The sequence below is a fragment of the Stomoxys calcitrans genome, chromosome 2, assembly GCF_963082655.1.
Source record: "Stomoxys calcitrans chromosome 2, idStoCalc2.1, whole genome shotgun sequence".
In the NCBI taxonomy this organism is placed as follows: Eukaryota; Metazoa; Arthropoda; class Insecta; order Diptera; family Muscidae; genus Stomoxys; species Stomoxys calcitrans.
In genome coordinates, this window is record NC_081553.1 from 100,696,827 (window position 1) to 100,712,437 (window position 15,611).

The 15,611-nt window shown below is 36.1% G+C and overlaps 1 protein-coding gene across 9 annotated transcripts in view; it reads right to left on the reverse strand.

The window, feature by feature from the left end:
* LOC106093629 (transcription factor cwo) overlaps positions 1-15,611 on the reverse strand; it is a 72,377-nt gene that overhangs the window by 34,877 nt on the left and 21,889 nt on the right. The gene's annotated exons all lie outside the window — the stretch shown is intronic.

Consider the following 15,611-nt stretch of genomic DNA (forward strand, 5'->3'; position numbering starts at 1 on the left):
CAAGATACACATTTGTATGCCGTTTATGGTTTAAGCATGAAAAGTACTCAACGCCACTACTGTGGCTGGGATGCCGTGTATGCTTCGATTCAAAAATGTTTCCGATTCAGTTAGGTCATGTCCGTCTGTTCGCAAATACTTTCTGTACCGTATGTCCGTTTGTCTTTTTTTGATGATGGCATTTGTTATCCAATCATCACGAAATTTTCCACATATCATTTTTTAAGATCAGAACGCTATGTATATTGGGGAAATTATATACAGTCGAATCTGTTTAATTGAACATAGTTTAATTGAAAAAATCGGTTAATTGAAAAAATCACTTGGACTAATTGATTTTAGGGACATTTCACTTCGATATATTGAAAAATCACTTAATTGATATACAAATTATGCTGAAATAATCACATTTCAAAGATATCAGCTCCACTTAGTAAGATTTTTCTATTTGGTGAACGTTACGAATTTACTTACTTCACATCACATGTTTTTCATAATTGTTATGTTTACTTTGGTTAAAAAACCATTAACTAACTTAGCTTCTCCTAATGGAAAACATTCCTAATTTTACAAATGTCGGTTAATTGAAACGTATTTCAATTATCCGGACTTCGCTAAATGATTTTCTTGTGAGTCACGATCCCCTCATGAATAGTGATATTCGAGGGAGTCGTGATTAGTGCCGTAAGGCGTGATGAGGGCCTCCGGTAAAGTTATTCAAATTGGTAGAGATTTGGAATCTATAATAAAAGTGGTGGAGTCTGTTGAACACGAAAGCCAGACATTGGCATAGGAAATGCTGCAACGTCTCGTCATCTTCTCCACTTGGCTCAATTTTCTGCATAACTTTACCAGTAGAAGTGTGCATTTAAGTGGTGTGTGTCAGCAGACTCACGAGACAACAAATTTAATCGAGCACGCACTCATAACTCGCGTATTTTTGTGAGTGGTGAGTTTTTCGTGAACCACGATTTTCTCGTCAGCCAATATTTCTCATGAGCCATGATTTTCTCCTAAGTAGTGATCTTCTTGTGAGCCGTGATTAGTGTGAAATTCTAATCAATTATGGTTACGCACATTTGCGTGATACCAAAACTTATCTTATTTCGCCCCTTATGCAGTTGCTCCGCACCAAAAGAATGCGTATCTTGCCATCCATCTTTTTATACTACAATACCATGCGTTAATTTACCGCCCTGTTTAAATAACTATAATGAAAAAGCTTATCCAACCCATTAAAGATGTATTTACGTTTTTTTTGCCGTTGGCATATATAATAGCAGCAATGTTTGCTTTATTCTTTATCTATATATCACCATTGTCTACAGGGCCTAGTAGGTGTGAACCTTTTGTTGCACTTCCTCACCACAATCGTCTAACAAAGTACATAGGCGAAAGTAAGTATTACTTAAATTACGCTCCTGCAGAGCTAGTGGACGATTCTCGAATTTAGGTTCCATATCGAGCCTACTTAGTGTCCAATTTCTATTACCCTTCTCAGTGCGCTCCTATGGCACTTCCAGTTCAGTTTTCTATAAAAAATCACTCTGAAGTACTTGATCTTGTCGGATTGGCTTACCGTAATTTTCGTAAATTGGCAGATTTCAGTCTTTTCTGGGTCAAAGTTCAGACCCCTAGGTCTAGCCCAGTCATATGCCATCCTCATGACCCTTTCGGGCTTCTTGCATAGCTGATTCGAATTCTTGCCACTTAGAAGCGTTGTAATATCGTCGTGTTCAAATGCCAACTCTACCATCTGTAGAAATTCAGTTCAGCCATTTTTGAGTCTACTCGGAACAAACTAACAAAGCCCAACATTTTCAAAGCGATCCATACAATAAATTCAAGCTTATGACCTTGGGTGCGTATGGTTAACACACTGACAATAAAAAAGCATACGCAACCATGGTCGCCCAAATAAAAAAAAAATTTATAGCCTTTAATTTAATTAAACCTATTCAAGGTATGTTTAAGGAATAGCTTTAAGCCAAATCGGCAAAAATCAGCCTAATAGGAAGGGCCAGGAAAATACATCGAAACTTTGTACATAGGTAGCTTGGATCTATTATTTTCTTTTGGACCAATTTGGACTTTATTCTCCCGATATCGTTGAGTCTATAGCCCAAATGGATGCTACAACAGAACGTCAAGACAATCAATAATTCTTTCTGGGTATCACTAATAGAATGCCGAGTTTCGTAGACCTCCCATTAAATTTTTAATTAAAATCATGTTGGTTCAGCATACCTACTACATATGAAGAAAAAACTAAACTATATGAATGACATTTTCAATCATCATATCGTTGAAACAGATGTCAATTAAACAAAAAACTATTATTTAACCCAACACCAGGCTAATAATATATAAAAACTTGGTACGTGTATGAAAATATACATGTCCTCATATGAGTAGATCTTTGTGTGTCTATATTTAATAACAAAAAAAACACCTTCTGTTGACACCTCATTATCACCCAAAAGCAAAAGCAAAAACACACGAAAAATATATTGCATTCATAAATAAAGGGCGTGTTGTTGTACATATGTAGTCATCATCTTCATTGTTGCATGGAAAGATATCGCAGCACTCAGTCGTCTATATTTTTTTAAGGGGCCTATAGCAAACAAGTCAAGCATTTGCACTTAAAAGTAATAAATACTTAATGTAGGTGTGTATGTGTGTGTTAGAGTATGCCGGTTGTTTTTTTTCTGTTTTTTTTTTCTGCTGTATAATTTCCTGCATAAAAAAAGAAAACTAATGTGGGGTATTGTATTTGTTCGCGTTAATCATGCCAACAACAGCCGCAATACAACCCAGGCAAGTCAAGCCAAAACAACACAACTGCCGCAAAAACGTGTGCACGTGTCGTAATCGTGAAACGTTAGCATGTACTTGATAACAACACAGCACAGCACAGCACAACACAACCCACCACACAAACAACACCGATAGACAACGAATGTCGAAGTCGAAGACGACGACTACGACGAGGACGTCGATGAAAGCCATGGAGTAAAACAACAATCATATGTGTTAAACAAATGAATTGATGTATGTATGTGCGCACGTTTGTTGTATATTAATATACGACCAAAGTTACTCGTGATATGTGCTTAAGGGGTAAGGGTTGCCTTTATGTATGAAATAGAAAATATTATAGAGATTTTGAGATTAAATAAAAAAAATGCTAAACGAACAGAGATGGAAAAAAGAAATATATAAGACACAAAAATATTGTTATCCCAATTAAAAAATAGAAAATTTTTACAACACATAAATGTGCAATCGAGTGAAAGAAAGAAAGAAAAGAAATTATAAAAAAATTAGCTAAATTAAAAAAATAAATAAAATATAATAAAACCAAATGAATTTAAATAAAATCAAATAACATAAAACAAAATAAATAAAAACAATAAAATTTATTTAAATAAGTTCTAATTACATGCTATTTTTGGTTTTTATCTATAAACTATATAAAAAAAGTAAAAAATAGAAATAAAACAAAACAAAATAAAGTAAAATAAAAATAAATAAATAATAAAAAATAAAATAAACTTCAATAATATTATATAAAATAAAAAATTAAAATAATATAAAAAAAATAAGAAAAAAAAATAAAAGAAAAGGAATGAAAAAATAAAAAAAATAATATAATTTACAATAAAAAAAATAATATAATTTACAATAAAAAAAATAAAATAATTTTACATAAAATAAAATAAAAAAAAAATTTTGTTTGTTTCTCTTTCGAGGCAAGCTTAATGATCGGAGATTTTCTTTGCAATGGAAAAGATAAGCCAGAGATCGCAACGCACACTGACGACTATGGGACGCTTTTCGTCTTTGGTTAGAAGACTTTTCAACCGTGTTAGGTGTGATGGCTTCAAGGGCCGTGCGTTGGTATATCTATGTATTGGGTTGCCCAAAAAGTAATTGCGGATTTTTTAAAAGAAAGTAAATGCATTTTTATTAAAACTTAGAATGAACTTTAATCAAATATACTTTTTTACACTTTTTTTCTAAAGCAAGCTAAAAGTAACAGCTGATAACTGACAGAAGAAAGAATACAATACAGAGTCACAAGCTGTGAACAAATTTTTCAACGCCGACTATATGAAAAATCCGCAATTACTTTTTGGGCAACCCAATATTTGATCTATGATACAATACCATATGATACAAATACCACATTAACCAAGCTCGATAATCCTGTCTATTAGCTGTACTTTTCCCAATGCATGTGTTTACGTGTAATGACAGATTTTTTGTCTGCGACAATTACATTACTTCCATGACGCACATAATTCTGTGCAGCTGTTGGAACTTCTATTGATGGCTTCGAACGCTAGACAACGACAACGGCTCTCGCTGTTGCTCTGTGTGCAGAGGTTCGAATCCCGGTCAGGCTCTGCATAATTTTTTGTTTTAATTTTCAAGTTTTTGCCTGTTAGGGCAGATATTAATCTGCACCATGCAACGTACACCTAACCGAATTAAAACAAAAAATCAGAAAGTGATTAATAATATGGATTTCTCTTGGGTGTCCGAAAAAAAAATTGTAATGGTTATTTCGATTGTGAAAAAATGTTACACTTATACGGGACAACATTTTGCAAAAGTCGCCCCAACCCGCTTACAGTGTTACACTTTTTGGATTTTCAATTGAACATGTTCATATGACCATATTATTTCGTTATTTCGACCAAATAATACGGTAAAAATCGCATCCTCGTCTTCGGATGCAGAACTTTCTAGCAGTGCATCTGATATGCCGTTAGCTAAATAAAACGCTTTTAATTTTTCTACTTTTTTCCAAACATTCAACAAATTTTGTCTTCCTCTGTCTTCTGTTCAAACAAAATTTGCTTGAATGATAGCCGCAGATTTTAAGTGCGACATTCTCCACCGTAGACTTGGAACAGTGTAAGAAATGCAACATTTTTCCACTCTCTATAGGCAACACCATTACAAACGAACACTACAGCCGGTTGTGGGTCACATTTTTGTAACAAACGAATACAAAATATCGTTTTCAGTGCAACATGTCCAAAAAATGCCACACACTTTTTTGCACAATCGAAATCATCATAAGTTCACATACCTTGCAGAAAAGTTAAGTAATAAATGAAGGCCTTGAGTGCGTATGGTTGTTGCATAGCAGAAAAAATAAGCATACGCAACCATGGCCGCCCAAAACAAACGAACTAAGTAAAGTAAAGCGAAAATATAAACGAAACAAGTAAGGGGGTGTTAATTTCGGCCGGTCCGAATCTTGGAAAACCACCCACCCATGAGACTGCTAAAAATTTACACAAAATAAATTTCGTAGTGCTAAAAATATACACAAAATAAATTTAGTAGTAGAGCATAATTTTACTTAACGTACCAAATTTCCGTTAAACCAGACAAAACTTAAAGTTTCTAGGAACCGAACGGGGGTAATCGAGATATCGTTTTATATGGGAGCTATATCAGGTTATAGACCGATTTGACTCATACTTGGTACAGTTGATGATAGTCGTTACTTAGCCAAATTGGACAAAAATTGCGGCTTTTGGGGGCTCAAGATGTCAAACCATGAGATCGGTTTATATGGGAGCTATATTAGGTATTAAACCAAGCACAGTTGTTGGAAGTCGCAACAGAACACTACATGCAAAATTTCAGGCAAATAGTCAAATTAAGCAAAAATTGCGGCTTATAAGGGATTAAGAAGTCAAATCGGGAGATCGGTTTATATGGCAGCTTTATCCAAATCTGAAGTGATATGGCCTATGGAAGTCGCAACAGAACACTTCATGCAAAATTTCAGACAAATCAAGCAAAAATTGCGGCTTATAAGGGTTTAATAAGTCAAATCGGGAGATCGGTTTATATGGCGGCTATATCCAAATCTGAAGTTATATGGCCTATTTGCAATCCCCAACGACCTACATCAATTAGAACTGTGCAAATTTTCTAGAGGCTAACTTTATGCGTTCGACCGTTATCGTGTTTCGATAGCCACAAAGACGGACGGGCATAGTTAGATTCGACTCAGAATGTCGAGACGATCAGGGTTATATATGCTCTATGAGGTCGAGGATCAATATTTCGAGGTGTTACAAACGGAATGACGGAACCCATCCAATGGTGGTGGGTAAAGAAAAGTAAAGCGAAATAAAATTCAATTTAACAAAATCGTTATTACTGTCAAACCTAGTCACCGCTTGAGACAGGGTCTTTACTATATACAATAGGGTGGGTAAATTTTTGGTGGCTAACAAAATCGTAATCTACAATTTTGTCGTTAAAAACCGGATGAGATTTCGATTTTTTACCCATGGCTTCTTAGATGCAACGTCTTAGAATTATTCGAAGCTTACGATTTTGACAAACGTTTGATGTGTGTTTTTTTGAACCTTACAAATTGACCACCCTAATAAACAATGTTTTTATAAATCATTAACTTAGAAAGCTCAAATTTATGAGTTATATCACTCTTCAAGTACATGGACGATATGTTCTTGCAAAGCGGCAACACCGACACATGTAACACTCCTTTGCTCATAAGCAAATACATTGGGAGGCAACTATTAGTTGTGTTTTTAGTTATGTGAAACTAAATATTTTGTATTTGCCGCTTGCCATTACCAAACTTGGAACACTTTTTTTATACGTATCCTGCAGTTATGGCTAAAGTAAAAACTAGTATGCAAAAAAAATCTGTACTGTAGAAGTGTATGTATTTGCATTTTACACCACCAGCTTTACAATTTTAAGTAATGCTTATTATTAAATATATAATATCAATGAGTATATGCACATACCATACTAGCTTGTAGGGATGCCACATAAATTGGTTTGAAGGTTACTTCTTTACATTTTGAAGCAAATCAGTGCAGTTTGTAGGGATGCCAATAAAACAGTTACAGGTATTCTGTGTGGGGTTTAGATTAAATCATTTTTTCAATGTATCATTGAGTTGAAGAGTTTCATGGAGGATAATGTCTTTAACTTTATAAGTTCGATTAGTTATAAATAGGATATGAGTTAGGTATTTCATGTTTTTTTTTTTTTTTTTTGAAAAATTTAGTTTAAAAATTAGACAACAAATGTTAGGGTTTATAAAAGAGCCTTGCTGGCTTTTTCCCAGTTGCCAAGGCAACTGTTAAAATTCATTAAAATGGTAACTCTGTTATACGACCTTTCATTAAGTTCCATTCCAATAGTAATGACGAGGACCAACAGGTGGGGTGGCATAGAAAAAACAAATTAACATAGGGAAAACATTTTTTTTCTTTGGAATGTTGAGATGGCGTAAAATGCAATGGAAAGCCCTATAAAAGTACAAACATATTGCATAGAGTTCTTTTTTGGAATTAGCTTCTTAACTTAGAACAAATGGACACAATTTTTTTATTCTATCGAGGTGTGAAAACTCATGTTAAAGATGAGATTGGGTAAATTTTGGTAAAAGAGGGCATTTTTAAATATAAATTTTTAAGTATATTAAAATACCACAGTAGTATATTAAAATACCAAAGACACCATGAGTCGTCATTGCATCTCGAAAAAATTACAATTTGGTGCGGTTTATGGGTCGGCGGCGTCATTGGGCCGTACTTCTTTCGTGATGATCAAGATCGGCACGTTACTGTGAATGGGAATCGCTACAGTTTTATAATAACAGAATATTTTTGGCCCCAAATAGATGATATTTACTTGGAGGACATGTGATTCCAATAGCACAGCGCCACACAGCGAATGTCACAATCAATTTATTGGAAAAAAAATTTGGAGAACGTGTCATCTCACGAAATGATCCAATCGATGGGCTATCTCGGTCATGCGATTTGACGCCGTTAGATTATTTCCTGTGGAACTATGTAAAGTCTATGTCAACAAGCCAGCGGCGATTGATGAACTCTGTACGAATGTCAACCGCGAAATCGAAATTGCAGCAGTATCGGCAGATTTAAGCTTCAAAACCGTCGAAAAGTGGATTCAGTGTCTGAACTACTGCATGGTGGCCATGCAGAGAAATCGAGTTTCATACATAAGGACAAAGAACGTACTTTTACAGATATAAAAAATTTCATTGATATCCACAACCGTTTTTGTTTTATTAAAAAAAAAATTTTTTTTTGCACCTTTTTTCGAAAAACCCCTGTATTTTTAAACTTCCATGAAGCATTGCAAATGAAATCTTGCAACACCAACCTCACATCTGTACAGTTACGATCCAGCAAAATTGCACTTCGAATAAATAAAGTGAATTTGGAAATAAGAAAACAGCAATTCGCACACAGTTGAACTAAACTTTGGGGGGTTTCAAGTGTGGGATCCTTATTGAAGGGTCTACGTATTGCATAGGCCGCCATCTAGACTAAAGAAACTGAACATGAACCCTGCAACCAGAGAAATTTGTTGGTACAGGCAGCAAAAAGGAACAGCTGAAATTCTATTGAAAAAAGAACAGCAAAAATTTTTTGCTAAAACAGCAAACATTTTCTGCTGTTTTCAATATTTTTTAATTTTAAGGGTATGGAGGCCACGGTAGCGCATAGGTTAGCATATCCGGCTATGACGCTCAACGCCTGGGTTCGAATCCTGGCGAGACCATCAGAAAAAATTTTCAGCGGTGGTTTTCCCTTCCTAATACTGGCAACATTTGTGAGGTACTACGCCATGTAAAACTTCTCTTCATAGAGGTGTCGCACTGGGGCATGCCGTTCGGATTCGGCTATAAAAAGGAGGCCCTTATCAATGAGCTTAAACTTGAATCGGACTGCATTCATTGATATGTGAGAAGTTTGCCTCTGTTCCTTAGTGGAATGTTCATGGGCTAAATTTGCATGTGCACAATTTTTTCTTATTTAACCGATTTCAAAGGGGACAAAATACCTTCTAAAATCATATATATATCCTTAAACCATTAATATATGTCAGAAATTACCAAAAATGTATATTAAAACGTAAAAAAGGTTTGAATAGTTGTCAAAAATTTACAAAATTTGAAGAGTTTCTGCAAAAAAGAAACAAAAGTTTGATTTAAGGTAAGTCGACAGTGTTTGCTGATATCTGCAAACTTGTTTTTCTGGGTGTAGCGAGAACTTCAATGTGGTATTTATCCCCTAATTGAATGCGGGCGACGTTAATGTGTGTAAATGTAGTAACCTGTGGAGTCGCTTTGCAACAACAAATATGACTACAGTCGTCTGGGAATAGGGCGACATTTATTTATCAACACTAATTATATGATAAAAATAAATAAACGTCTTTTTTTATTATCAATGATAATTATAAATCTAATTTTAGATCAATTGCTGTTGACCACTTAATGTTGTTTCTTAATGGCTCTTATTAATTTGATGTATTAACTAAATATTATTAAATTATCCATTCGATTAGCAATTACGTTATTTACCAACAATGTGGAAAAATACCCTGCCAACAAAACATGCAATGGAATTTTCCCCCCGATTGTATAACCAATCCGATAAACAATCTCTTATTTTGCATTAAAATTGAATATATTATGGCGAACACAATGAAATAGCTTTAATTGGACTTTTATGGCAGCACGAGTGTAAATGAAAGCTCTCTCACCAATGAAGTTATTATGAAGAGTTAATAAAAAAACAAATAATAAATTGTAATTAAGTTTATGTAATTGAATAGATGTTAAATAGTCAGAAAATTCCAAAACGTTTTGTAGAGAGGGCATATGGGCGGCTCAAAAATGAAGAGTAAAACTTCTCATACTTATAGGACAACACTCACCAGGTGGTTATGAAAATTAAAAGACGTTGCATCCTTATAAAGGGTTTTCCAATAGTAACTTGACACCTTTGAATTTAATTTGTGAACGCGCTCGAACTGTCAATTTATTTAGTAAACTCAACATTTTCATCATGGTAAAGTATACAAACGAAGAACGTCTGTAAATTATAAAAATTTACTACCAAAACTCGTAGTCGTTACCGCTACTTATGAGAAAAATCTTCATCTTCATTGACGAAGCTCATTTTAGGCATGGTGCGCTTTGCATGCCGGCGGTGTCATTGGGTCATACTTCTTCACTGACGATGCCAATCGTCACATATCAACACTACCGCACCATGCTCTCTGATTATTTTTGGCCTGAATTGGAAGATATGGACCTGGACGACATGTGGTTTCAACAGGACGGTAGCATAAGATACACTGCACAATTTTCAATTGGTTTATTGAAGAGTTTTATCTTAAGAATTGACCCAATCGATTGGACATCTCGTTCATACGATTTGACGCCCTATTTTCTGAAATGTGGGTCCAACGTAGTAGCAGATGCAAACTTGCCCGCGGTGGCCATGTGAGCAAGCCGATAATAAAATTTTTTCGAAATATCACAATTGGTTTACGTTGCCCAAAAAGTAATTGCGGATTTTTCATATAGTCGGCGTTGACAATTTTTTTCACAGCTTGTGACTCTGTAATTGCATTCTTTCTTCTGTCAGTTATCAGCTGTTACTTGGCTTTAGAAAAAAAGTGTAAAAAAAGTATATTTGATAAAAATTCATTCTAAGCTTTATTAAAAATGCATTTGCTTTCATTTAAAAAATCCGCAATTACTTTTTGGGCAACCCAATATTTGAAAAAAAAGACAACTGTCAAGCCCTTATTGGAAAACCCAATATAAATGGAAGATATATCCCAATCTGAGCCGATTTTTTCCAGTTTCAATAGGCATCGTCTGTACGACAAAAAAGATGCCTGTTCCAAATTTGAAGACGATTGGATAAAAATTGGACAGACAGTCCGATTTATTAGAGTTTCAATAGGCATCGTCTGTACGATGCGAAAAAGATGCCTGCTCCAAATTTGAAGACGTTTGAATGAAAATTGGACAGACGGACAGAAAGTCCGACATAACTAAATCCAATCAGAAAGTCTAGGGTCTAGCTTTTTTCCTTCTGGGTATTACAAACAAATGCACTAAGTTATAATATCACATTACCACATTAGTGATGCAGTTTTTTCCGATTTTATACGACAAACATTATTTTTTGGTCAAAAAACCCAAATCTTCCAAGTCTGTCTTTAAAATCTTTTTTTAGTCATTAATTTTGATTTCAGAACCAAGATTTCTTGGGCAAAACTTTTTAGAACAAGTCGTAGACTATTATATTGACAACCAATCAAAATTGATCCACCCTAATACCCAGTACTTTGAGGTAATTTTGGCGCAAATCGTTTTTTTTTTTCTTTGGACTTCCTAATGACTATATGGTGCCTCCCTGTGGCGTGCGTGAACTGCGCCACTTTCTGCCTTATATTAACGTCATGGGACCTACAATTTATCCATCTGGTCCTAAGTGTTTGGTTTATGTATTCTCTAATAATACTGGTCTAAGGATTGGATCAGTGTGTCGGTCCGCTCATTGTTAAAAGCCCCTTCAATGTCAATGCTTATCGCCCATGTGTACGTCTTGGCATCGAAGGATTCTTTTTCTTCGATGTAAAGTTGACTATGAACAACCGATTGCCATGACCCATAGATCGAAAGGAGTTTCAGATGGTGGTGAATGGGGACGGATTGATACCCATGTATGGCCTAGGTTACGCATGGGGGCGTTGGTAATATAGCCAATTTTCCCATAGGCATTCCATCAAGGAAGAGGGGCAAACATTTTATATGTCAATGAGTCCTGTCCGATTCAAGTTTTTAAGCTCAATAATAACGGAACTTCTTTTCATAGTCGAGTACGGCTATGCATTCATATGGGATAGTACCTCCCAAATCGTAAATCCAAAACCGCAGAGACTTTTTCTAACGTTTTCGCCAGTATTCGAACCCAAGCGTTCTGCATCATAGGCGTACATGCTAAACTCTACGACACGGTGCCCTACGTGGGAATTTGGGAACTGAAGACAAACAATAGCTGCGATCCGGACGATCACGAAATACGTGGTGCTAACACAAGGACGTCGAGTGTGAACATCTTTACAAACAGTAAAATCTCCACAAGGGCAATAACAACCAGGACGGTAAAGTCACGAACAGTCTTGCAGTGTAAGAAGGAGATTTACGTCTTCTCTGAGGATGGGAAATTCCGCATCATTTGGGTGCCGGGCCTAAAACGGAATAAGGGGCAATGAAAGGGCAGACGATAAGGCGGTGAAGGCCAGAGGACTTCCGTCAATAAATATGGTTAACCCGAAGCCTTTCGGGTCGACGCAGTCCCAGTTAAGGGCGTGAGCGACGAATGCGCATGCAACCCTGCGGAACAGCGAAACATTCGGTAGGGCGGCGAAAATCCTATGGGGAGTTTCAGATTGTGAGAAGATGAGGCTATTACTGAAAGGAAGTAAGAGGGAGGTCAGTATCATAACCGGACACATAGGGTTACGAGCTCACTTATGTAAAATCGATGCGGCGAGTGATAGCACGTGTAGGGCATGAGGAGAATGCCCGGTTTTCGCGTATAACAGATACGGGCAATATTTATTTCACATAGCCTGTGTCGCTGTCATAAAATACATGCTCGAGTGCCGAGTAGTGCATACTTAAGTACTGTATGCTGAAGTATTGCATACTGAAGTACTGTATACTGAAGTACTGTATACTGAAGTAATGTATACTGAAGTACTGTATATTTATGTATTGCATACAGAAGTACTGTATATTGAAGTACTGTATACTGATGTACTGTATACTGAAGTACTGTATACTGAAGTACTGTATACTGAAATACTGTATGCTTAAGTACTGTATACAGAAGTTCTCTATACTGAATTACTATATTATGAAGTACTGTATACTAAAGTACTGTATATTGAGGTACTGTATATTGTATTACTCTATACTGAAGTACAGCATACTGAAGTAATGTATATTAAATTACTGTATAATGAAGTAATGTATATTAAATTACTGTATACTATAGTACAACATACTATAGTACAGCATACTAAAGTACTGCATGCTAAAATGTTTTGTGATATCCCAGGTAATATTTATTTTATATGGTCTGAGTCGCTATCATAAAAATACGTGATAGAGTACTGACTAGTGTATACTAAAATACTGCATGCTAAATTACTACATATACATAAGTACTGTATACTAAAGTATAGATAACCATGGGTTTTGGGGTATACTCAAACCATGGGTGTCTCAAGCCGAAATCATTGAAACAAATGGTGCAGTAGCTAAGACTCTTGTATCTTTTTAAACAACGTACTATTTTTGGAGAAAATATTTTTTAATACAAAAACCGCCCTCGTCCGTAGCAGTTTTCCTAACCATATGGCGGAATAGTTCAAAATTCAACTGTTATAGGTGTCGGGACATAAAGATATCCCAGAGAAATGTAGAGCAGACGATCTTGCAAGACTAAGAGCTGTCACATAAATTCCTATTCCTGAACTAGCAATCTGGCTGCTTCAATGCTTGAAACTAGAAGGCATCTTTCTTCTCTAAAAGCTCTATGGAGTATGCTCGTTGACTGCCATTAAAAACTAACCTAAGCTAGGCAACCTTGTTACAGAAAACTCTTTTACCTTTGGAAAGCATTCTTTACCCTCTTTCAAATCAAATAAATACAGCAATAGTCATTATTTATTTTTAACATAATTCTATTATTAATGTTAATTAAAACAGTAATGGAAATAATGTAGCAATGGTGTTGTTAATGGTGATAATGACTATGGTAATAATGATGATTGCTCATTGTATCTTATTGAAATCTTTGTCTCAAGAATATGCCTTGGTATATTTTTAAGAACACCATTCATCCCACCATTCAACCAAGCAACGAGCAAACCTCCGCACCATAATCAATATTTGTGCATTGCAGTATATAAAGAGCTGTTGCCATCCTAAGGACGGACGAACCAAGAATGAGATTGTCTTAAGTACACGGCACTTGTAGAGGACGGACGGACAGACGGATGCCCATCTGACTCCTCGGAAATTGATGTATGCGATGACTGAGCTTTGACTGCGTGTTGAAAAGCATGTACAACGACACCGCGGCTTGGCAGTGTAGCAGTGTGGCGGTGTGGCGCATGGCGTACGTGCCTGCATTTTAAATGTCACAACAATAATACCCATACAATGTACAATCAATTCTTTCTTCTTCTAGCTGTTGTTGTGGTTTTTGTTATTGTGTTTGGTTATCATAAATGTAGGTTTCATTTTTGTTCATTCGATTGAACTTTGTTTTTTGGAAATTTTATTTTTAGTTAAATTTTTACTCAATCATGCGTTGGTGTGCATGTGGGTGTTAAGGTTAAAAGTGTCACCGCAGGGTGAACTTTTAAAATAGGACATCGTTGTTATTAGAAACTTAAAAATATACTATTTTTTTGTATTTTATTGGGATTTAGAACAGCTCCGTACTAATATGGCAATTGAATTCAAGGGTTTCGAGGTAGACGCTTACCAATGTGTCGTTGAAATTTCTTTGGTTATTTTTGTCTTCAATGTAATTTAAAATTTTCAAAATTTTGAAGGCCATCTAAGCGTAGAGGTTAGCATGTTCTGAGACGATGGACGCGTAGGTTCTAATACTGGCTAGAACATCAGAAAAAAATTTTTTCAGCTGGTTATAGTCTCCTAATGATGGCGACATTTTTGAGGTACTATGCCATGTAAAAACTTCTCCCCAAAGAGATGTCGCACTAAACTTGAAACGCACAGCACTAATCGATATATGAGAAGTTTTCCCTTGTTCCTTAATGGAAAGTGAAGCGGAAGTTTATTGGGACGTGTATTATACACGGCTCAAAGAATACAATACGATTACCATAGCGGCAAAACGTGTCTCCTGACAGCTTTTTTGAGAAGAGGTAGATAGCGTTAATAACGCCGCCAAAAAATTTTCTTTCAAAAACCCATGTCCAAACTGAAACTTTAGTAGACGACGTGGGAGTGGGAGACTTTTGATGAAAGCCTATTTTCCACAGGATACGACGGGACTCACGGAGACACCGGAATCTTGGAATAATGACGTTGATCGAATGTTTATAATTACGGAATTTATGGTAAAGGATTCCTTGATGAGCTTCAAACAATTTAAGTCACCCGGACTGATAGAATATTTCCGCCGTTACTAAAGAAAGAGGCAGACTATCTGGCGCCTCATCTGGGTGCCACAACGTACCTAGAACTTGCATATACTCCGAAAGTCGGGCAGGAGGCAAGGGTGGTGTTTATACCCATGCCTGGCAAGGCAAGTTATGCGACACCAAAGGCCTACAGACCCATAAGCCTTACGTCCTTTCTACTCAAAATCATGGAACGTATTGTGGACACCATGATAAAGAGTGGACATCCAGCCAACTGCTCAAAAATACAAACAGCATGCCTATGTTAAGGGAAGGTCGATGGAGACTGCCCTGCACGAGGTTGTGCATAAAATAGAAAAAATCCTTCGATGCCAAAACGTACACCCCGGCGATATGCATTGACATCGAGGGGGCTTTTAACAATGTGCGGACAGACACACTGATCCTATCCTTAGACCACTACCGTATGCTAAGGAACAGGTGGATAAATTTTGTGTCCCATGGCATAAATATAAGGGAGAAAGTGGCACAAGGCACGCCACATGCGGGCATTTTATCGCCACTCCTATGGG